A 22894-nucleotide genomic window follows, 5' to 3' on the forward strand; every position below is an offset into this window, starting at 1 on the left:
TTTGCCTTCCAGAAGCTAACAGTCTTACAGAGAAGGTAAAGAAACAAATAAAAATGCATATAAATATAAGTGAGAAAATGCCAGAACTCTGAAGGATTGTAGTGCCTAAGTATTTTGAGAGTTCATGGGGAAGAGAGAATGAGAGTTGTAAGACAAAGAGCCAACAGATGTGAAGTCCAAAATGCTATTTATGTGTGCTGCAGATGTCCGCTGAGGGCCTTGGCTCCTTGATATCCAAGGTGGCCTTGGGCTTCTGAGTACCGTGGACTAGGGAGTGTAACATCCTCTCCAGTGTTTCTGCTGGTTCACTGTGGGGACCTTGGCCTCCTATCCCTTCCACCTCTCAAATTTCTGGCTTACTCACACACCACTTCTGTCCTCATACTGTGTCTTCCCCACATGAAATTCAGTCACCCCTCTGGTTTCCACAACCACAACAAAAATCAATCAGACCAAGCATTTATACAGGTTTTATAAAGTATGGGAGAGGGGTCTTGGAAAAGGGTCATGCCATCCACTGAGTTCTGCCTTCTCTTCACACTTTTGCTTCTCCCCTCCCCCACCCCTTTAAGTTCCTGATCTTTAGTGTCAGCTGACACCTAGGCCGGGGGTGAGGATGAGGTGAGGGTTGGTGGGGGAGGGGGACTACCCTCTCTCTAAGCACTTGTCAAGGCATCCTTCCAAAACACACACACACACACACACACACACACACACACACACACACACAGTGCTTTCTCTAAGAGGAATTCGGCAGTAAAAGTCTCTCCATCCCACCTGTATTGGTGTTGAAGAGAACAAACTCTACTCTGGCTAGATTAAGCAAGAAAGAAGTTATGACATGTTATTAAGTGTCTTACAGAACTACTTGGAGGGATTTAGAAAAGACTTTAGGTTGAGCTTTCAGAAAAGCTTCCCAAAGATCTGGGCCACCAAGGAAGCTGCTCACTCCAGAACCAGCACTGCTCCTGCCACAAGGCCACCTGCAAAATGAATGACTCTGGCCTCCCAACATCCATGAGACTAGTGACAGGATGCCAGGATGTCTGCTCATGCCACCAGAGGAAGCTCAGTCAGTCGCTCAGCTGCACTGCCAACAGAAACAGCAGGAGCAGCAGAAGTATGGCTTCTGCCTGGCTTCCACCCTGATCTCCCACAAGTATATTTCATGAATGGTTCTTCCTCACCTCTGGATTCCTGATTGCATGGGAGTCTGGGAAATGTAGTTTTTAGCTTTCCACCCTTTGCAGTACTAGACAGTCCACTGCAAGGTAGATGGAATGAAGGTGAGTGCCAATCTACTGTGTATACACCAACTGTATTATTTTGAATGAGGGAAGAGAGGAAGAGTTTGAGTGGAGAAAAGAGCTAACTTTTATTAGGCACCTATTATACACTAGGTAATTTATATCCATTACTTATTTAATTCTACAGCACACTATGAGTAGGTATTATCACCATATTAAAGGTATGGGAATTAAGGCTTACTAATTGGATAAGTTATTTGCCCAGTTCCCATCAGATGCCCCACCCCCACTCCCAGAGCTCACACAAGGAAAATTGAGTGGACAGGTTCATCCATTAGAAATTCCAAATATTCTGCATGGTCTCCATTTTGGCACCCTCTGTACACAACTCCTATTTTGACCAACATTCACTTCCACTGATTACCTCAGGAACCACCTCACCCACCAGCTTATGCCTAAACTGTTGTCCAGAGCGATGTCCTGCTGGGTGCATACACCCATTGCCACCCTTTTGTAAGTACATGGGCTGCTTCTTACATGCCTTCCTCTTGTAGGAGTCTCTCACTACTTCTCCAACATCACCAACATCAACATCTCCAATTCTGGAATATCCATTGTGCAACTGCTTCGTAAATCCAACCCCAACCTCAGCCTCTGGGAATTGTCCTGGTGACCTCACCATTGTGCCTCATTCATTTGTCATGAAAGTGTTCTCCACCTTTCCCATTCAAACGGTGGCTTTAAGTTCTGCTGTCTGCTTGTCTGCCAGTTGCCCACCACACTACAAACTTGACTAATTGGCTTCCAACCCACATGCAGTGTCTCATGGCACTCAGACTTTCTTCTTCGGAGCAATGCATCTGTGGGTCTCCCACTGGCCTTTCATTCCTCAAAGACCTTCCCTGCTACTCTTCTGTGCAGAGAATAACTGAAGCCAGTCTCTTTACAACCCTATTGTGAGGACTTTATGGGACCTTTATGAGCTGCCCTGACACTTGTTTAGACCTCAATGAATGCTAGTTGCTTAACTCTACTCCTACCTGTGGCAGGCTGCTTCTGAAGTGGTTCCTGATGGTCTAGTCTCTGGCATTTACACCCTGCTGTGCTCTTCTCTATGTATGTAATCTCCTCTGTGTGTATTATGTGTGTGTTTGGGAGGGCGGGGGGTAGACTGGGTCTAGTTAGTTGCTTCTAACAAACAGAATATGGAAAAGTGATGAGATGTTACTTCCAAGATGAGGCTACAAAAGACTATGACTTGCATCTTGCTTGCATTCTTTCTCCCTCTCTTGCCTTCTCAGCATTCTGGCTTTATTGAAGCAAGCTGCCATGTTGGAGAAGCCCACATGGCAAGGAACTGGGAGAGGCCTGCAGCCAACAGCTGGGAAGGAACTGAGTCTGACCAACAGAAATATGAACTTAAGAAGAAGATCCCAGTCAGGCCTTCAGATGAACATACCCCAGGTGATGAGAGACCCTGAAACGAAGGACCCAGCTAAGCTGTGCCTTATAGAAATGGTGCAATAATAAATGTTGTTTTAAGTAACTAAGTTTTGGGATGGATAAAGAATACAGTGTCATGGGTTCCATTTCTGGGCCAAAGCTTGGTCTGTGAGTGAAGAGGAGAAAGGAACATGCTCTCTTTTGCATCAAACCTTGAGGTCTGATCATCCACTGGGAGAAGAAATCTGAGAGTTTATCATAGGATCCACCGGGCCTGCTTGTCAGGTGTAGACTCTAGCTTAAGCACTCATCCTTGTGATGTGGGCCATGCACACTGCGTGCCCTTTGCCACCTCAGCAGTCTCCCTCACTCTGAAACAGAAGCAGTGATGCTGGGCCACCTCCCCTTGGTCCCAGGCACAGCCAGGACTGTGGTGAGGCAAGGAAGGTGCCCAGGGTGCAAAATTGTATGAGGCACATCCTCTCTGGCTCATGCGAGTGAGAGTGAGCATGAGTGTCTCCTTAAACTTTGTGCCCTCAGTGCCTTACTTGCCTCATCTTAGTTCCAGTCAACTCCCAGGGAGCTTCCCTGCTTCCCACTCCAGCCTTGACAAACTGGAAACAGGCACTGGTAGCCACAGTAGTCAGATCTTCTGCCACCTCCAGCTTGATGCCTGGGCCAGATGTCAGAGGTGGTGCCAGGCTTTCTGAGAGCCAGTCCTTCTATGCCAGGCTTTCTCAATTCCAGAGTCTTCAGTAAACAGATGTACTTAAATCCCTCTGTTATGATGTCTTCATGAAGGATGCTGGTCTTTCATCTTGTCTAATAAAAAGATCCTTCTCCTTTTTCACACCAATAGACAATGACAGAGGCAGAACACGGCTAAGCTTACCCCACTTCCCACTGACTTGCTCCCAAGAGAGAAAAAGGAAGAAAAGCATTGTGATAAAAATAGATAAATTGAACTATATCAAAATTTAAAACATCTGTGCATCAAAGGACACAGTCAACAGAGTAGAAAGGTAACCCACAGAACGGAAGAAAATATTTGTAGAACATATATCTGATATAGAGTTAATATCCAGAATATATAAAGGACTCATACAAATCAGCAAACAAACAAAAACACTCATTTAAAAAAAATGGGCAAAGGACTTGAATAGACATTTCTTCAAAGCGAATAACAAATGGCCAATAAGCACATGTAGAGATGCTCAGCATCACTAATCATTAAAGAAATGTAAATCAAAACCACATTGAGATACCACCTCACACACACTGGTATAGCTCAGGTTTGTGTTTTTTTTTTAAAGAATGGGAATTAAGTGCTGTGGAGGGTGTGAGGAAATTGGAAGCCTGGACACAGCTGGTGGAATATAAAATGGTGCAGCTGTTATGTAAAACAGTATGATGGTCCCTCAAAAAATTTAAAATAGAATTACAATATGATCCAGCAATTGCACCTCTGGATATATACCCAAAAGAATTGAAATCAGGGTTTTGAAGAGATATTTGTACACCTGTGTTCATAGTAGCATTCGTCACAATAGCCAAAAGGTGAAAGCACCTAACTATACATCGACAGATGAATAGATACACAAAATGTGGTATATACATACAATGGAATATTATTCATCCTTAATAAGGAAGGGAATTCTGACACATGCTACAACATGGATGAACCTTGAGGTCATCATGCTAAGTGAAATAAGCCAGTCACAAAAGACAAGCACTGATTCCACTTACCTAGAGTAGTCAAATTAGTAGAGACAGAAAGTGGAATAATGGTGGTTGCTAGGGGCTGGGAGAGGGACAATTGAGGAGTTTAATGGGCATAAAGTTTTAGTTTTGCAAGGTGAAAAGAATTCTGGAGATTGGTTGCACAACATGTGAATGTATTTAACACTACTGAACACTACATTTTAAAATACTTAACATGATTAGATTTTATTCTTAGTATCTTACCACAATTATAAATTTTACCCCCCAAAAAAGCATTCTGCATAAATGCCTCCCTCTGCCTTCTCTGTATTACATGGTGTTTGAGCATTGCAGTTTAGACCAGAGAGGACCTTTAGAATGTCTCCCAAGAGTCTGCAGAGCACTATGTGTTTTGATATAGTATGATAACAGCTACCACTTGGGGGTGCAGGCACAGTGCTAAGTGCTTTACTTGTGCTTCTTTTTTTAAAAAAATATGTTTTTATTGATTTTTAGAGATAGAGGAAGGGAGAGGGATAGATAGAAACATCCATGAGAGAGTACCGGGGTTCTTTTTCCCAGCCTTACAAAGGGTTCAGCATTCTGGAGAAAGGGCTGTGCATAGATGATTAAGAAAGAGTCTGAGGACCAAAGATATTTTTGAAAGGCATTGGGGGTCAGAGGAGCTTCCAGCTGAAGGAGCTAGAAGGCTCTCACCTTGACCAAGGAACCTGCTTTTATTAGTACAATTTGTCCCAAGGCAAGGTGGAAATATACACTTCAAAGGGTACGGTATCAAAGGGTATACAGAAACATTGTCAGTTTGGGGAATAGCCTACAGCTGTTCAGTTGTTTGGCCAACAGGAGGCAATAAAATGCCCTGAGCTGTCTGGCAGTTAACAATCCTATTCAGGTTTGGGGGGATGCCTTTTAGCCATTTCCAACAGGTAAACTACATGTGACTAAACCCTGTTGAGCTCCCCAAGCTTCACCAACCTTTTGGTAAAACTCTTGTAATTATTACATGCTGGAATTGGTTCTCGGCAAGAGAGGAACATCATCAATAGAGGAGGCCCTCACTGGGATCAAGGCTGCAACCCGGGCATGTGCCCTGACTGGAATCAAACTGGAAACCTCATGGTTCCTGGGTCAATGCAACTGCTGAGCCACACCAGCTGGACTGCTTGTGTTTTTTACTCACCTACATGAAGACTGTAGGAAGTTGATGTCATTATTAAAAATGAAATTCAGCCTTCAACAGGTTAAGTGACTTGCCTGAGGTCACAGGGCTAATAAATACACTGTGTCCCTGGGAACTGACTCTGGCCAGGTCGAGTTGGGCTCCAAGGCTGTGTGCCAGGCTCTGTGCCACACTTCCTCCCTGGCAGAGGTTGACTCTTTCAAGTCCACTTTGCTCTTTCCTACCATGATCAGAACCCTGGTGTTACAGGTCCTCTATCCTCTCCATTCCCACCCCACCCCCACATGAAATGTTAAATATACATACAAGGATAACTTTGTACCTCTTCCCACCCCTCTTCCCAAAAGGCCCATAGACTGAATCACACCCAGGAGGCAGCCATGGGTGTGGCAGGTGGCGAGTTGTCCCAGGAGGGAGACCATGATTGAGCTATAGAGCCAAAGAGCCCTGGGAGGGGGGCGGGGAAGACCATCTCCACCCATCAGGGCAGTTTGACACTGAGCAGGTGACAGCAATCTGAGACTCATTCATCGTCTGTAAAAGAGGTAAGTCATGCTCGTCTATCAGGGATTAAATGGGTAGACAGTTGATCCTTGAACAGCCGGGGTGGTAGGGGTGCCAACACCTTCCCCAGTTGAAAAATCTGTGTACTACTTTGAACCAATCTCGAATTGCAAACAGTATTTTCGATTCTCCATTTGGGAATCCATGGTTGGGAATGCAAAAATTCTGTTTTCCACCTGCAGCTGTATTTATGGGCGGGGGGAAAGCATGTATAAGTGGACCCACACAGTTCAAATACATGTTATTCCAGGGTCAGCTGTTTATGTATGAAATCTCTTATGTCAGCCAAGGTTGCCCGCCTTTTTTTCAATTTAATTTTATTTTTTTATTCCTCACCCGAGGATATTTTTCTATTGATTTTTGGAGAGAGTGAAAGAGGGAGGGAAAGACAGAGAGAAACATTGATCTGAAAGAAACACATCAATTGGTTGTCTCCTGCACATGTACAGAGCAGGGCCCGAGCCGGAGAGGAGCCTGCAACCAAGGTATGTGCCCTTGACCGGAATCGAACCCGGGACCCTTTGGCCTACAGGCGGATGCTCTACCAACTGAGCCAAACTGGCTAGGGCTGCCTGCCTTTTGAAATTCAAAACCACTGGCTTGAATCTCATCTCAGCCTCTGCAAGGGCCGAAATCCATTTAGAGATTTATTTCTCTGCACATGGGAATTGTGTCACTTTCCTTATTAGGCCAAGGGGCTAGAATTGGTTTGGTTTTGAATATTATTTTCTTCTTCTCTGTTATACATGTGATGCTTTGAGAAGGGGACCAAGGAGAGCTGGGAAGGAACAGTCCTCCCTATTACAGCGGAGGCTGGACCTTACCAGGCCCCTTAGAGAAGAGTCTGCAAGGAGTTGGTCTCTGGTCTGATAAGATTTGCTGATATAAAAAACCCACCCTGAGACCTTAGACAACCTGACCACTTATTGGTTCATAATATCTGAAGTACAGAGGTGGTGGGGCCTCCCCAGCACAGGTTGTTTGGAGGCTCCCAATGTTTGGGGGGCTACAAATTGTTTGGCTGTGAACCTCTCACCTCCACCTCCCCCATCAGCTTTTTGTAAAACAGGTCTTTTCTTGTGGTAACAGGGTGGCTGCTGGCAGCTTCCAGAGCCACATGCTTCCTCATTCACATATAATGGACCCATGTGGTTGTATGCCCACTCCTAAAGCCGTTGCAGTGGCCATGGGAATGCCAAGAGGGTTGGGATTGTGTTGATGACTTAGGCCAATTGGAAGCTACCCCTGAAGCCAAGAGTTGATTTGATTCTAGACTTAAACCCCATTGTTGCTATACCAGTGGGATAGCTATTGGACAGGCAACCATAATATCCATTACAAAACCCTTTATCGGTGAGTGTGTTGTGCTGTGTGTGTCAGTGTGTGTGTGTGTGTGTGTGTGAGATGTGTTGGTGTGTGTGTATATGATGTATCTACATGAGCATATTTGTGTACATAAGTGTATACATGTTTTATGTATATGTGTGTATGTGGTGTGTGTGTGTGTGTGTATTAGTTGAGAAGACCATGTTCTCAGACTAATGCCCCTTCCCTTTGGAGCCTTTCACCCTGACCTCTGCTGTTAGCACCTTGCTGGCCCCTAGGGGGCACTGTGCTTCCCTTCTGACCCTTAGCTAAAGTGTGTACAAAAATCCCTTTTCCCTTAAGCACGTATGATAGGTTGGAAATTTTAAAAGCAGCTTGACTGGCAAAAGAACAGAAATTATATCAATGAAGAGTGTAAGAAACATACAAAGCTATTTCTGACAATGTATGTCGCTAAACCAATAATAACCTCCTATTTTCCCCAAAATGCTATCTTGCCTTTGAGCCTCCTCCCCAGCTCCTGCCTGGCTTTAACTGACCGACACCACCTTATTCCCTCTTTTGCAGAATAGTCTCCAAGAGACTTGTCCCTTGTAGCCAAGACCAATAACTCCCATCTGTACTCGCCATTTCGCCTCGGCCCTCCCCTCTCCCATCACTGTTCCAGGGGATTCTTTTAGCCCTTTCCAACAAGAGACTCACAGTAAAACGGCTTCATCATACTCTGTGTGATAAGAATCAGTACAATCTAAACACGAACAGAAAGGTGACCTCACGCTTTCCATCAACGCATTTTAGAATCCTACTAGCTGCTTGCTGCCCAGCCCCTCCCTTCGTCTCCCTCCTCCGCCTCCCTCTCCGCCACCACACACGCCCAATCCGTCCTGTGCAGCCCTCTGCTGCCCTCTGCTGGGGCCTTCCTTAAACAGCCCTGGAGTTCACCAGCAACTGGGGAAGGGAGGCCCATGGGGTGTGCTCTCTTCCCTGAACTGAAGTCTTGCAGAGTTCCCCTTCAGTCTGGCCGTTGAAACAATATTTTAACCCACTACTCAGGTACTTCAACACAAAATAAAAAATTTTTAAAGGTGGGTGAAGGAATTTAAAACTCTCACTTCAAGGTAAAGATTAAAAGGGCTTATTCATTGCCTTAACTGGTTTGGCTCAGTGGATAGAGTGTCAGCCTGCGGACTCAAGGGTCCCAGGTTCGATCCCCGTCAAGGGCACATACCTTGGTTGCGGGCACATCCCCAGTGGGGGGTGTGCAGGAGGCAGCTGATCAATGTTTCTCTCTCATTGATGTTTCTAACTCTCTATCCCTCTTCCTTCCTCTCTGTAAAAAATCAATAAAATGTATTTTTTAAAAAAATTAAAAATGCTTATTCATTCATGAATCAAATGTTTATTGCATGCCTACTGTTTGTTAAACACCTGTACAAAAAGGAATGTTAAAAAACTATCTATACATATAAAAGGCTAAGTGTGCATCCATCCAACCGGTAGCTATGATGTGCACTGACCACCAGGGTGTAGATGCTCAATGCAGGAGCTGCCATGACACGCACTGGCCATTTAAAAATAAATGGCACCACGCACCTGGCACCGACAAACCAACACTTGGCTTCCCACAAGTGGGACACAGGCCCTGCCACCACCCCGGAGCCACACCTCACCAAATTGCAGCCAACGCTGCCAAGACCCCATGGCACAAAATGCGGCCCACAGTCCAGCCCACCCCAGAAACAATGGCTGTGGGCGTCGGGTAATGATGTCACATAGCAACGCCCGGCTTCCTCTCCCTGGCGACTAACCTCCTTAGAGTTTCTTCAGCCCAGGAACCCAACTTGCTTTATAGCCAGGTGCAAACATTTTACAGTTTAACCAAGTGTTTGTGAAGCGTTTTCCCATGCCTCAACTCATTTGATCCTCACAGAAGTCCTGAAGTAGGTAGATAGAAGATTTGGTAAAATTCTATTTTCTTTTCATGAGCAAGATGCAAATAGCAATATTAAAAGATTTATTCTAGTTAATTTCCTTTCAATATGCACAAATTCGTGCACCGAGCCACTAGTCCCATATAAGAATAATAAGATGCTACTTGGATGAGAAGGAAGTAAAACTTGAGCAGAACAGGATTCCCACTGAGAATGGGATAAGGAATCTGGGGCTGAGTCTTCCAAGCAGAGAGGCAAAAAGACCATTATGAAGGCCCAAAAGATGGAGGTGGGAGTAGCTAGGACTAATGGGGTTGAGGGGATGGTAAACACTGGCCAGAATACTAGCCAGAATGGGCAGAGCCTCAGACAAGGTAAAAAAAACTTCACTCTCAGTTCAGTAGAACCACAGAAGGGTTAGGAGGTGGGTTTCTTTTTTTTTTTTTTTTTAAATGTATTTTATTGATTTTTTTACAGAGAGGAAGGGAGAGGGATAGAGAGTTAGAAAAACGGATGAGAGAGAAACATGGGTCAGCTGCCTCCTGCACACCTCCTACTGGGGATATGCCCACAACCAAAGTACATGCCCTTGACCGGAATCGAACCTGGGACCCTTCAGTCCGCAGGCCAACGCTCTATCCACTGAGCCAAACCGGTCAGGGCAGGAGGTGGGTTTCTGATATCTCGCCCTCCCCCTTCTTCCCGCACACTGCCTGATCCCCAATCTCTTACTGGCCATTTCACCACCCATCTCTAAATGCTGGTGTTCCTTGCAACTTGGTCCTGGGCTCTCTTTTCTTCTCTTCTCCCTCCATCATCTCATCCAGTCCCATGATTCTAAATAGCATGCATATGTGGGCATGTGACTCCATCTGGAGCTCTCCTTCTGGCCCCAGATGCATGCTTGTATCAAGCTGCCCACTTGCTACCTGCTTTTGGACTTTGCCAGTGTCTCAAACTTAACATCTCAGCCCTGCACTCCTACACTCTTGATATAATCCCAGCCCATTCCCCTTCACTTCTAAACCTATTTCTCCTCTAACTCCTCTCCATCTCAGCAAATGGAACCACTTGCTGAGACTATGTTGTAAATATGACAGAATATGATATTTCTAATGTTCCTTAACTGTCCCCCAATCATTGCCATTTTTCCATTTTAAAATATGTACATTCATAAGATAAGTAAACTTAAGTGGTGCAGAAAGATACAAAATGAAAAGAAGGTCCCTGGGATTCAGCTATGAATCCTTTCTATTATTCACCTTACATCCAAGCTATCAACAAATCTTATCAATTCTATTTCCAGAATGCGTCTTAAATTTGTCCATTTCTCCCCAACAGTACTGCCCACGCTATAGCCTGTTCACGACCACCTCTGGCCTGGAACACTGCAGCAATCTCCTAACTAGCTTCTTCTTGGCAACCTTTGCTCTCTGCCCACCATTCTGCACAAAACAACCAGAGTGATGGATGACGCTATAGTCCAGGAAATTGGAGATGTCACCTCTCTACTGTTTCCCTTTGAGCTTAACATGAAACCAAGCTCTCCCAGCAAAATCTGGCCTATCTTTCCAACTCCATCTCACTTCCTTCTCTCCCGTGTTTTCTTAGTTCCTTCAAACAACATCAAGCTGTCTTCTGCCTCCCAACCTTTGGATATGTGGCTCCCTCTACCTGGGATGTTCCTGCCTCTGTATCCATGAAGTGGGTTACCGCTCATTCTTCAAATGACAGCTTAAATGTCACCTGTCAGCAAGATCTCTGTCTACCCCACCCACAGCATGTCCTCTTCTACATTTATCTGATATCAAAGCATATTTGGAACCTTCAATCAATAAAGCAGTTTGATATTAAAGAAGAAATTAATGAAACCAAAGAAAAATCAGAAATCAGACTTTAATGCACAAGGGAATTTAGTATATTGTAAAAGTGCAAAGGTGAGATTTCAAATCACTGGAGGAAAGAGAGATTAGCAAATAAGTAGTGATGGTACAACTAGTCAGTGCCTATGGAGATAAAAACAAAACTGGGGTTCCATCTCACTCAAACCAAATCAATCCCAGGTAGATCAAAAGTTAAATGTAGAAATAAATCATAAAGTATCTAAAAATGTGAGTTAGTTTTATACTAATACAGGAAAGATAAGGCTATTATATCTCTATTAGAGGCCCAGTGCACGAATTCATGCATAGGTGGGGTCCCTCGGCCTGGCCAACAATCAGGGCTGATCGGGGCTGGCCTGCTGGGGGGAGGGACCGCGGGAGGTTGGCTGTGGGAGCACACTGACCACCAGGGGGTAGCTCCTGCATTGAGTGTCTGCCCCCTGGTGGTCAGTGTGCATCATAGCTACCGTCCAGTCATCCAGTCATCTGGTCGTAATGGTCACTTAGGCTTTTGCATCCTATCTAATAAAAGAGTAATATGCAAATTGGCCATCACTCCAACACACAAGATGGCTGCCCCCATGTGGTCAAAGATGGCTGCCCCCATGTGGTCAAAGATGGCTGCCCCCATGTGGACACGAGATGGCCGCCACAAGATGGCCAGCAGGGGAGGGCAGTTGGGAGGGACCAGGCCTGCAAGGGAGGGCAGTTGGGGATGATCAAACCTGCAGGGGAGAGCAGTTAGGGGTGACCAGGCTGGTAGAGGAGGGCAGTTGGGGGGGACCAGGCCTGTAGGGGAGAGCAGTTGGGAGTGACCAGGCCTGCAGGGGAGGGCAGTTAGGGGTGACCAGGCCTGCAGGGGAGGGCAGTTAGGGGTGACCAGGCCTGCAGGGGAGGGCAGTTAGGGGCAAACAGGCTGGCAGAGGAGTGGTTAGGGGGTGATCAGGCTGGCAGGCAGAAGTAGTTAGGGGCAATCAGGAAGGCAGGCAGGCGAGCATTTGGGAGCCAGCAGTCCTGGATTGTGAGAGGGATGTCCGACTGCCTGTTTAGGGTTAAGGATCGGGCCTAAACGGGCAGTTGGATATCCCTCGAGGGGTCCCTGATTGGAGAGGGTGCAGGCTGGGCTGAGGGACACACACCCCCATACACGAATTTCATGCACCGAGCCTCTAGTATATATATATGTATTTCTGAAAGGCTATAAAGTCCAGAAGCCATAAAGGGAAAAGTTAATCAATTCGTCTAAGTAGTAATGTAACTTTGGTATGAAAAAAGAAAGAAAAAAACACACAACTAAAACTTCAATCAAAAGACTAAGTTTCAGCCCAGCCAGCATTGCTCAGTGGTTGAATGTTGACCTATGAACCAGGATGTCACTGGTTCAATTCCCAGTCAGGGCACATACCGGGTTGTTGGTTCCATCCCCAGTGTGGGGCATTCAGGAGGCAGCCTATCAGTGATTATTTCTCATCACTGATGTTTCTATTTCTCTCTCCCTCTTCCTTCCTCTCTGAAATCAATAAAAATATATTTTTTAAAAAGACTAAGTTCCAAACAAAGAAAACATATTTAAAACATTTGTCGAAGAGTTCTCTTCCTTAACTTAAAGAGAACTTGATATAAATGAATATGAAAAAAAATAGCCCAATAGAAAATTGTGTAAAGGATAGAAATATTTTATAGAAAAACAAATTCAAAAGTTGAATTACAACTAAACACATTACAACTAAAACATATGGAAAGATGCCCTATTTCATGTATAATTTAAAAAGGCAAATCAAAATTGTTTTTAAAAAAAACTTTTTTTTTCGCTTATCAAACAGGCATATGGCTTTCCTGGTGCTGGCAGGGATGTGTGGGAATTAATACTGTCATCACTTTTGATGGGAGGGTACAAGCAGGCTTACAGCAGGTTAATTTGATAACTACCAAAATTTTAAAAGGCACATATCCTTCCACATGGCAAAGAATTTAGACATGATTATACCTACAGAAATTCAGTCATAGCTATACAGGAACCTTCTTGGCAGAATTTTTAAAAAGCAAAACCCAAAGCATCCATTGAAAGTATATCAATTATCCATCATCCACATGACACAATATTGTGCAAAGGTTAAAGATAATACAAAATATCTGGGTGTGCTGATGGGGAAAGATTTATAAGACATATTAATTCTTAAAATAATTAAGAAAATTAATATGTCTTATAAATTTTAATGATAGTTAAGAAAATTAATCCTTTTTTCTTCTCAAAAGCATGTTGTAGAGAAAAATCCTTTTGTGTAAATTATAGCATTGACATATACACTGAGTGGTCAGATTATTATGATCTCTGAATGCATAATAATCTGGCCACTCAGTGTACACATATATATATATTAGAAGCCCCGTGCATGAATTCGTGCGTGGGTGGAGTCCAGCCAGCCTGGCCAGGGGGAGGGGATATGGGCGGTTGGCAGGCCTGCCTGCTGGTCGAACTTCTGGTCAAGGGGACAATTTGCATATTAGCCTTTTATTATATAGGATATACACTGAGTGGCCAGATTATTATGCGTTCAGAGATCATAATAATCTGGCCACTCAGTGTATGTGGATAAATGCATCTTGTTTTTCTGGAAGGAATCACAGGAAACTATGCTTTTTGCCTTTGGAGAGAGACTATAGATCAATGCCAACCCATTTTTGGAGATGATAAGAAAAATAGAAAGGAGAGAGATCCTTGAAGGATGTTAACAAGGGAGGCTTCCTGGAGGAGATGGGACACGTGATGAATGACAAAGAATTGGTAAATTTTAATGCTGTGATGTGTTTATTTGTTCCTGGACTTTAAAGAGTGTTATTCTTGCTGTTAAGATTTTGCTCAAAAAAAAAAAAAAAATGGCAGCAGAGTAAGTGGATGCTGCACAGACACGCTCCCAGGAGCAAACTGGAATTACAACTAAAATACAGAAAAATTTCCTGAATGATCAATGGAAGACTCACTGGAGAGAACCCTGATACCCGAGGACTGAAAGTGGAAACTGCATAGAGGCTGGTGGGGGGGTGGAGGCACAAAAGGGCCGGCAGGGCGCCCACAGACAGCAAATGAAATTCCCGAGAGAGATCTCGGCTATGGGGGGTTGCCACTGAGAACTTGGGGTCTAATCCCCAAGCTGGACCTCCAGCAGAGAGCACCAGAACTGAGAAGGGTACCACATAACATCTGGCTGTGAAAAGCAGCAGGGTTGCTATCTGTCAGGGAGAGACAGCTGGAAATTCAGGTATCCTCTTAAAGGGCCAATGCACAGAATTCCCTGTGGAGCCACCCACCTTGTGCTCCGGTAGAGGGAGGGCACAGTGGACTGGAGCTGTGGGAGCAGTAGCCAGGATTGGGGACTTGGGGGTTAGAGCTCAGAAGGCAGACACCCCCAGTTTCCTGTGCTAAGTCATTCCCTCATGCAGCGGAGGACATCTTTCCCACACAGACATTTGCCTTGCCTGGGGGGAAGACAGTTGACCTACCCTGTTGGGAAACACCTTGCCCTGAGGCTACTTAAGAGATTAAAAGTAACAATTAACTTCCAGGCAGAAGCAACTGCCCCACCCTTTTGAAAAAACTCTCCTACACCTGAGGACAATTGCCTGGGGCCATTCAAGTGGGAATCCTATCAGTCTGTAGGCAGAGGTGGTCTCTGGAGACTTTGAGTCTTTGCCTGATCTGTTTAGTCAGAAACAGCATTTGACACTGTCTGCACTAGAGATGGAGAGATGCAGAGGATCTACCTAATACATAGTCACAAACCCAAACAGACAGCCAAAATGAGGAGACAAAGAAATAACCCCCAAGTGAAAGAACAAGAGAATTCTCCAGAAGAAGAGATAAATGAAGCAGAGATAAATTTATCTGAAACAGAGTTCAAAGTAATGATGGGTAAAGATTTTGCTCAAGCCCTAGCTAGTTTGACTTAGTGAATAGAGCATCAGCCTGCAGATTGAAGGGTCCCAGTTTCAATTCTGGTCAAGGGCATGTACCTTGGTTGCAGGCCCCTCCTCGGCCCAGGCCCTGGTCAGGGTTCATGCAGGAGACAACCAAGTGATGTGTTTCTCTCACATCAATATTTCTCTCTCTCTTTCACTCTCAAAAAATCAATGGAAAAATATCCTTGGGTGAGGATTTTTTAAAAATATTTTGTTCAATATCTTCTCTACTTGAAACACTCTCTCCACATTTTGTTTATCCAAATCCTATCCATCTTTCAAAGCTACCTCAAATTCCATCTTCTTTTTTTCCTTCAATATGGATTAATAATAAAATCCTTCAGACAAGAAGGGATCTTGTGCATCTTGTCTTTGGGGACAACAAAAAAGAGGAAGAGAAGTGTTTGAGAGTCTCTGTCCTACTTAAAGTGAGAAAACCCCAAGGAATAGAGCAAATGGTCACAGTTTCCAAAGTAGATTTACATAAGCGTTGATGTGCCACATTACACCTCATCTTTTTTTAAAATATATTTTTATTGATTTCAGAGAGGAAGAGAGAGGAAGAGAGAGAGAAACATCAATGATGAGAGAGAATCATTGATTGGCTACCTCCTGCACACCCCCTAGTGGGGAGTGAGCCTGCAACCTGAGTATGTGCCCTTGGCCAGAATCGAACCTGGGACCGCAGGTTGATGCTCTATCCACTGAGCCAAACCAGCTAGGGTAACACCTCATCTTATTTCATATCAACCCTAGGAGACATACATGACCATCCCCAATCCCACACACCATTGACAGATTACTGTACCCACGTCATAGGGCTGTTCTGAAGATTAAATGGATTTCAGCATATAAAGTGCTGATACACTTTCAATGCCTATTAGTTACTATTATTTAATCCCATTAGAGGAAGTAAGGATCAATCCAAAAGATTAAGTAACTTGCCCAGGCATCCCACAGATACCACACACTTAGGGATAGTTCTTATGCTAATATCTTGCCTTGGGAATTCCCAGAACAAGTGGGTAATGTCAAACACCAACCTTACCGGAGATACAGACTCGTGGTTGCAGGTTCTCAAGAAAGACATTTGCCTGGCCTTGGGGTAATACAGTTGATCAAAGTCTGCCTCCATCACTATTACCACCCGCCTCTGCAGCTTTTATAACCAGAGGCCAGACAGTAATATGTACTGGTGAGATTTTTTTCTTTAGTCCCATCCACTTTTTCTTAGAATGTAGTCTTTTCAGGCTTCCAGGGTGGTCCAAAGCCTATAATTCTGTTTCTGTATGAGCCTTAAAATTCAAGTACCTGTTGCCCTATCCGGTTTGGCTCAGTGGATAGAGCATTGGCCTTCGGACTGAAAGGTCCCAGGTTCGATTCAGGTCAAGGGCATGTACCTTGGTTGTGGGCACATCCCCAATAGGGGGTGTGCAAGAGGCAGCTGATCAATGTTTCTCTTTCATTTATGTTTCTAACTCTCTATCCCTCTCCCTTCCTCTCTGTAAAAAATCAATAAAGGAGAGAAACCAAGATGGTAGCATAGGTAAACACCTAAACTGCTGCCTTGCACAACAATTTCAAAACTACAACTAAAAGACTAAACGTCTATCACCCAGAACCACGGGAAAGCTGGCTGAGTGGAAGTTCTAAACTAGAAGGAAAGAGAAAAGAGCATTAAGACGTGCACAAGCGCTGAAAAGCTGAGGTACGGAGGTGCATGAATCGGGCTGGCGGTGGTTGACTGGGTGCGCTGCTTTTTTCAACCTGAAGGGAGACAAGCTCCCAATTACTCTGAACTCCAGTTTCTGGGGAGACGCTGGGGACCCAGACTCCTACGGGGAGAAGATGGACTGTCTGCCATCGGGTTGGAAAGTGAGGGTGACTTTCTTGCAGAGGTGCGCCCAGCAATCATTGTTTACTGGGGAGAAGATGGACTGTCTGCCATCGGGTTGGAAAGTGAGGGTGACTTTCTTGCAGAGGTGCGCCCAGCAATCATTGTTTACTGCGCTGGGGCGCGGGACGCAGGGACTTGGAAACGCGGAAACGCAGAGACGGCTGACTGGCAGCCATCACTGTATGCCACACCCTAGCCTAGTGACTCCCTGAGACCCCGCCCTGCACAATCTACAAACCCACCCAAGCTCCACGCAGCGGCTTTTGCATATAAATGGTCTGCCCTACCGCAGCTTAACCAAACAAACTGCAGCTCTGGTCAGACAGCTCCAAAACCCCCAAACTGCAAGCAAAGAGGAGAAAACTGTAGTTCTCGCTGTACCTCCTGCTGGGTGGCCTCAGACAGTAGCTGACCTGTACCCCATTGGAGATCCAGAAGCTAGTGTATCTAGTGCTCAGTGTGAGATGACACCAGATTTCAACTACTCACATCCATAAGTGACACATTCAAGAGACAGACTCAGTGAGCACCAAAGCCCCACTGAAGCAAGTCCTGCCACCTAAGCGTGTCTCCAGCACAGCAGTTCTTCCATTATAGACACAGCGGGTCCTCACAGCCAATTGGCCTGGAGGTCAATTCCTCCCAGTGACACCAACAACAATCAAGACTTAACTACAACAAGGCTGTACACACAGTCCACAAAGGGGTGCACCAAGAGTGTCCACCTCAGGTAACTGGGAGGTTGACCCACTGGCCCATATAGGACACCTAGCACACAAAGCCACCCTACCAACTCAGGGAAGCAACCAAAATGCGGAGACAAAGAAACAGGCCACAGATGAAAGAAATGGAGGCAAACAAACGACTGGATATAGAGTTCAAAACCATGGTTATAAGGTTTTTCAAGAATATCCTAGAAAAAGCCGATAAATTCAACGAGACCCTTGAGGATATGAAAAAGGACCAACTAGAAATTAAACATACACTGACTGAAATAAAAAATATTATACAGAGACCCAACAGCAGACTAGAGGAATGCAAGAATCAAGTCAAAGACTTGAAATACAAAGAAGCAAAAAACACTCAACCAGAAAAGGAAAAAGAAAAAAGAATCCAAGAATTTGAAGATAGTGTAAGAAGTCTCTGGGACAACTTCAAGCGTACCAATATCAGAATTATGGGGGTGCCAGAAGAAGAGAGAGAGCAAGATACTGAAAACCTATTTGAAGAAATAATGACTGAAAACTTCCCCCACCTGGTGAAAGAAATAGACTTACAAGTCCAGGAAGCGCACAGAACCCCAAACAAAAGGGATCCAAAGAGGACCACACCAAGACACATTGTAATTAAAATGCCAAGGGCAAAAGACAAAGAGAGAATATTAAAAGCAGCAAGAGAAAAACAGTTAATTACCTACAAGGGAGCACCCATACAATTGTCAGCTGATTTCTCAATAGAAACTATGCAGGCCAGACAGGAGTGGCAAGAAATATTCAAAGTGATGAATAGCAAGAACCTACAACCAAGACTACTCTACCCAGCAAAGCTATCATTCAGAATTGAAGGGCAGATAAAGAGCTTCACAGATAAGAAAAAGCTAAAGGAGTTCATCACCACCAAACCAGTATTATATGAAATGCTGAAAGGTATTCTTTAAGAAGAGGAAGAAGAAGAAAAAAGTAAAGATAAAAATTATGAACAACAAATAGATATCTATCAACAAGTGAATCTAAAAACCAAGTGAATAAAAAATCTGATGGACAGAATAAACTGGTGAATATAATAGAATCAGGGGCATAGAATGGGAGTGGATTGATAATTCTCAGGGGGAAAGGGGTGTGGGGGGTACGGGAAGAGACTGGACAAAAATCATACACCTATGGATGAGGACAGTGGGAGGGAGGTTAGGACAGAGGGTGGAGTGGGAACCGGGTGGAGGGGAGCTATGGGGGGGAAAAAGGAGAAACAACTGTAATAATCTGAACAATAAAGATTTATTAAATTTTTTTAAAAAATCAATGAAAAAATATTTTTAAAAGAATTTCAAGTCCCTGAAGTAGTGGAAAACAACATTCTGCTTGGACCCACCACTATCTGGATATTCTTAGCATAGGCTTGAATTCCTGTCCAGATTATTAGATCTCTCAGCTATGCATTTACAAGGACATTTACTATGTTGCTCTTATTGTTTTTAACCTAGGGTATCTAGGTATTTATAGCAGGAGAATTTTTTTGTTACTCTAATTTGCCAGAACAAAGATTCCAATCACAATATTTTTATTGACAATCAAATTAGATCTTTTAATCTCTACCTTCCCAGTTCTTATGTTAGGGAACATTTTATGCAGTTTAAATTCCTGAAAATAGGCTGATGTTTTTGAGCTGAGTTTTTATTGAAAACCTAGAACAAACTATGGCATGAATTCTGAAACAGCTGCCCAGACAGCTGTAACACCAAATTATTAGCCTAAAATGTTTTACTAATGATCATATGTCCTAATTTCAGAGACAAGCCTTATTTTAATAATTGACAGAGAAAATACAATTTAAAAATGCAGCTGCAAAAAGGCTCGTGCTGGTGGCAGCAGGTAGGCCGCGTGGCCCAGCGCTGGCTCCGCGGGATTCCGGGCGGGGTGGGCGTGAGGCCATGGCGCGGAGGTGGGGGTCCGGGTGCGCGGGGAGTGGTGTGAGACCACCGACCCAGCTTATTCTCACGGCACCGCGCGGGGTCTCGTAGGCGCACTCTCAACATGCAGAACGACGCCGGCGAGTTCGTGGACCTGCACGTGCCGCGGAAATGCTCCGCCAGCAACCGCATCATCGGCGCCAAGGACCACGCGTCCATCCAGATGAACGTGGCCGAGGTTGACAAGGTGACAGGCAGGTTCAACGGCCAGTTTACAACCTATGCTATCTGCGGGGCTATCCGCAGGATGGGTGAGTCAGATGACTCCACTCCGACTGGCCAAGGCCGATGGCATCGTCTCAAAGAACTTCTGACTGAAGAACATCACAGATGTGAAATTTGTCATAAATGAATAGTGGAAACATAAAAAAAACAAAAAAACTTATTGTATTGGTAGATGCAGTTAGGGCTGAATTATGTCCACCCAAAATTTATATATTGTAGTCCTAACCCCCAGTACCTCTGAATGTAACTGTATTTGGAGATAGAGTCTTAAAGAACCCATTAAGTTAAAATGAGATCATTAGGGTGGGGCCTACTCCAATATGAATGGTATCCTTATAAGAAGAAGAAGTTAGGACATAGACACACAAGGGAAGACCATGTGAAGATGGCCATGTACAAGCCAAGGAGAGAGGCATCAGAAGAAATCAACTTCCTGCACACCTTGATCTCGAACTCCCAGCCTCCATAAGTGTGAGAAAACCAACTTCTGTTGTTTGAACCTCCCAGTCTGTGGTACTTAAATGGCAGCCCTAGAAAACGAATACAGCTTCCTATTATTTCTTAACAATGTACACAAACTATTTAAAACACTTCCCATTGTGTCCTATTTGAAAGTTATCTAATTTAAGATCTCAAATATTCTTTGTTAAGATAAAATATTCCTTATCCGTTTTAATAATTATCATATTTTATCAACATATAAAATAGCTCAGTCTTTGTACTGGCTAAATGCAGGTATTTACCAATAACATAACCCATCACAGTATCAACAACAGAAAACTAAAGAATCTTAGCTGTTTTGTTGTTTATTTTTGTGGGGTTTTTGTTAATCCTCACCAGAGGATATTTTTCCCATTGCTTGTCAGAGTGGGGGGGGTGAGGGAAGGGGAAGAGAAAGAGAAACATCAGTGTGAAAGGGTTAGTCAACCGCTTGCCATCCACATGCGCCAGGACCAGGGCGGGCCATGAACCCGAAACCCAGGTACCTGGCACCATGGACTGGGAATCAAACCCCACGACCCTTCGTGGGGATGGGGATGGGGAAAGGGGACACACCGCCCAAGGGCTTAGCTATTTCGAATACTATTCAACAAAATCCACACTGACTAAATACACTAATTGCTTTACCTTGATCTGGTGCACTCAGGCCCATCATAGAGCTTAGCAGATTATGAACAGACATTGCCCGACCATAGCAGCTGAAATAAAATCTTTGTACTCATTCCAAAATGGAATCTCCAGCTTAAAAATGTCTAATTTAATCAGTCTTTGCTACAGTTAGGAAAAAACAAAAAACTGACCTCTGGGCCCTGGGCAGCACCTGGTCCCCCCCCCCCCCGGGCCCCCGCGTGCCCCCCTCTGCCTGAGTCACGGTGCCCGAGTCCCCATGCAGAGATGCAATGAGTGCAGCCGACACTACGCGGTGGGCTAGGGCACAACATGGGCCTCTGGGCCACCCAGCAGCACCACCTGGAAGAACACTCTCTCCCGATGGGCCTCGCAGACTTGCTCCTGTGCAAACCCACAGGGAGCCTGACTGGCCCCTTTGGTCCTGGCGGCTGTGGCCCGGCTTACCCAGAAGAGGCCATGCAGGTCTTGGGTGGGCCCCTTGCCGGTGCCTGGCACCTGAGTAGGGGGAGGAGGGCTTCCCCAGCACTCGAGTCCTGGCGTCCCGGGGGGGGGGGGGGGGAAGCAGGAAGAGTGGGAGCAAGCTCAGTGGATACCCTGCATTCTCACCCCACCTCCATCCCTGTCACCCCCACCCCCAGGTAGCCAGTGAGACCCCATGGTCAGTGCATGTCATAGTGAGCAGTAGAAGTCCCAGTCTCCCAGTTGAACTCTCGGTCAAAAGACTGCCCGAGGGGACAATTTGCATATTAGGCTTTTATTATATAGGATATAGGATGTATATGTATATGTATATATTTAACAAAGTTTCCACTTAAAGGCTTTGAGGGAGGTGGGAGGAAAAGCAAACATCAAACTGGTATTTTTCAAAGATAAGTGTTTAATATGATGAAGTTGGACTGGAGTTTGAGGGCAGGGTGGATGAAGTATTGGTAAAACAAGCTATTGCAGTAATACAGGTAGGAAAGCAAGGATAATGCTTTGGACTAGAATGGAGGTGGTGATGAAGAGAAGATACAGCTGAAAGACAGTTTGGGAGGTAAAAGTGTACTGTTGCCTGGCCAGTTTGGCTCAGTGGATAGAGCATTGGCCGGCAGACTGAAAGGTCCCGGGTTCGATTCCGGTCAAGGGCATGTACCTTGGTTTCAGGCACATCCCCAGTAGAAGGTGTGCAGGAGGCAGCTGATCGATGTTTCTCTCTCATCGATGTTTCTAACTCTCTATCCCTCTCCCTTCCTCTCTGTAAAAAAATCAATAAAATACATATTTTTTTTAAAGTGTACTGTTCATAAATTTATTTATTCAGATTCTTCTCTGGGAAGTAAGGCTGGAGATTAAAAATGGCAGCAGAGTAAGTGGATGCTGCACAGACACGCTCCCAGGAGCAAACTGGAATTACAACTAAAATACAGAAAATTTTTCTTGAATAATCAACAGAAGACTTGCAGGAGAGAACCCTGATACCTGAGGACTGAAAGCGGAGACCACATGACACTGGTACAAGGGGTGGAGGCAAGAAAGGGCTGGTGGGGCGCCCACAGACAGCAACTGACGCTCCTGAGAGAGATCTCAGCTATGGGGGGTTGCCACTGAGAACTCGGGGTCTAATCCCCAAGCTGGACCTCCAGCAGAGAGCACCAGAACTGAGAAGGGTACCACATACCATCTGGCTGTGAAAAGCAGCAGGGTTGCTGTCTGTCAGGGA

At 44.9% G+C, this 22894-nt stretch overlaps 1 pseudogene across 1 annotated transcript; it reads left to right on the top strand.

Moving 5' to 3' along the window:
* The first annotated feature begins 19854 nt into the window (after positions 1-19854).
* LOC308233861 (small ribosomal subunit protein eS21-like) lies at positions 19855-20150 on the top strand (annotated as a pseudogene). The gene has a single exon. The product of its transcript is annotated as a small ribosomal subunit protein eS21-like (transcript).
* The last annotated feature ends 2744 nt before the right edge of the window (positions 20151-22894 follow it).

Source organism: Plecotus auritus (assembly GCF_963455305.1).
Source record: "Plecotus auritus genome assembly, chromosome: 9".
NCBI classification, from domain to species: domain Eukaryota; kingdom Metazoa; phylum Chordata; class Mammalia; order Chiroptera; family Vespertilionidae; genus Plecotus; species Plecotus auritus.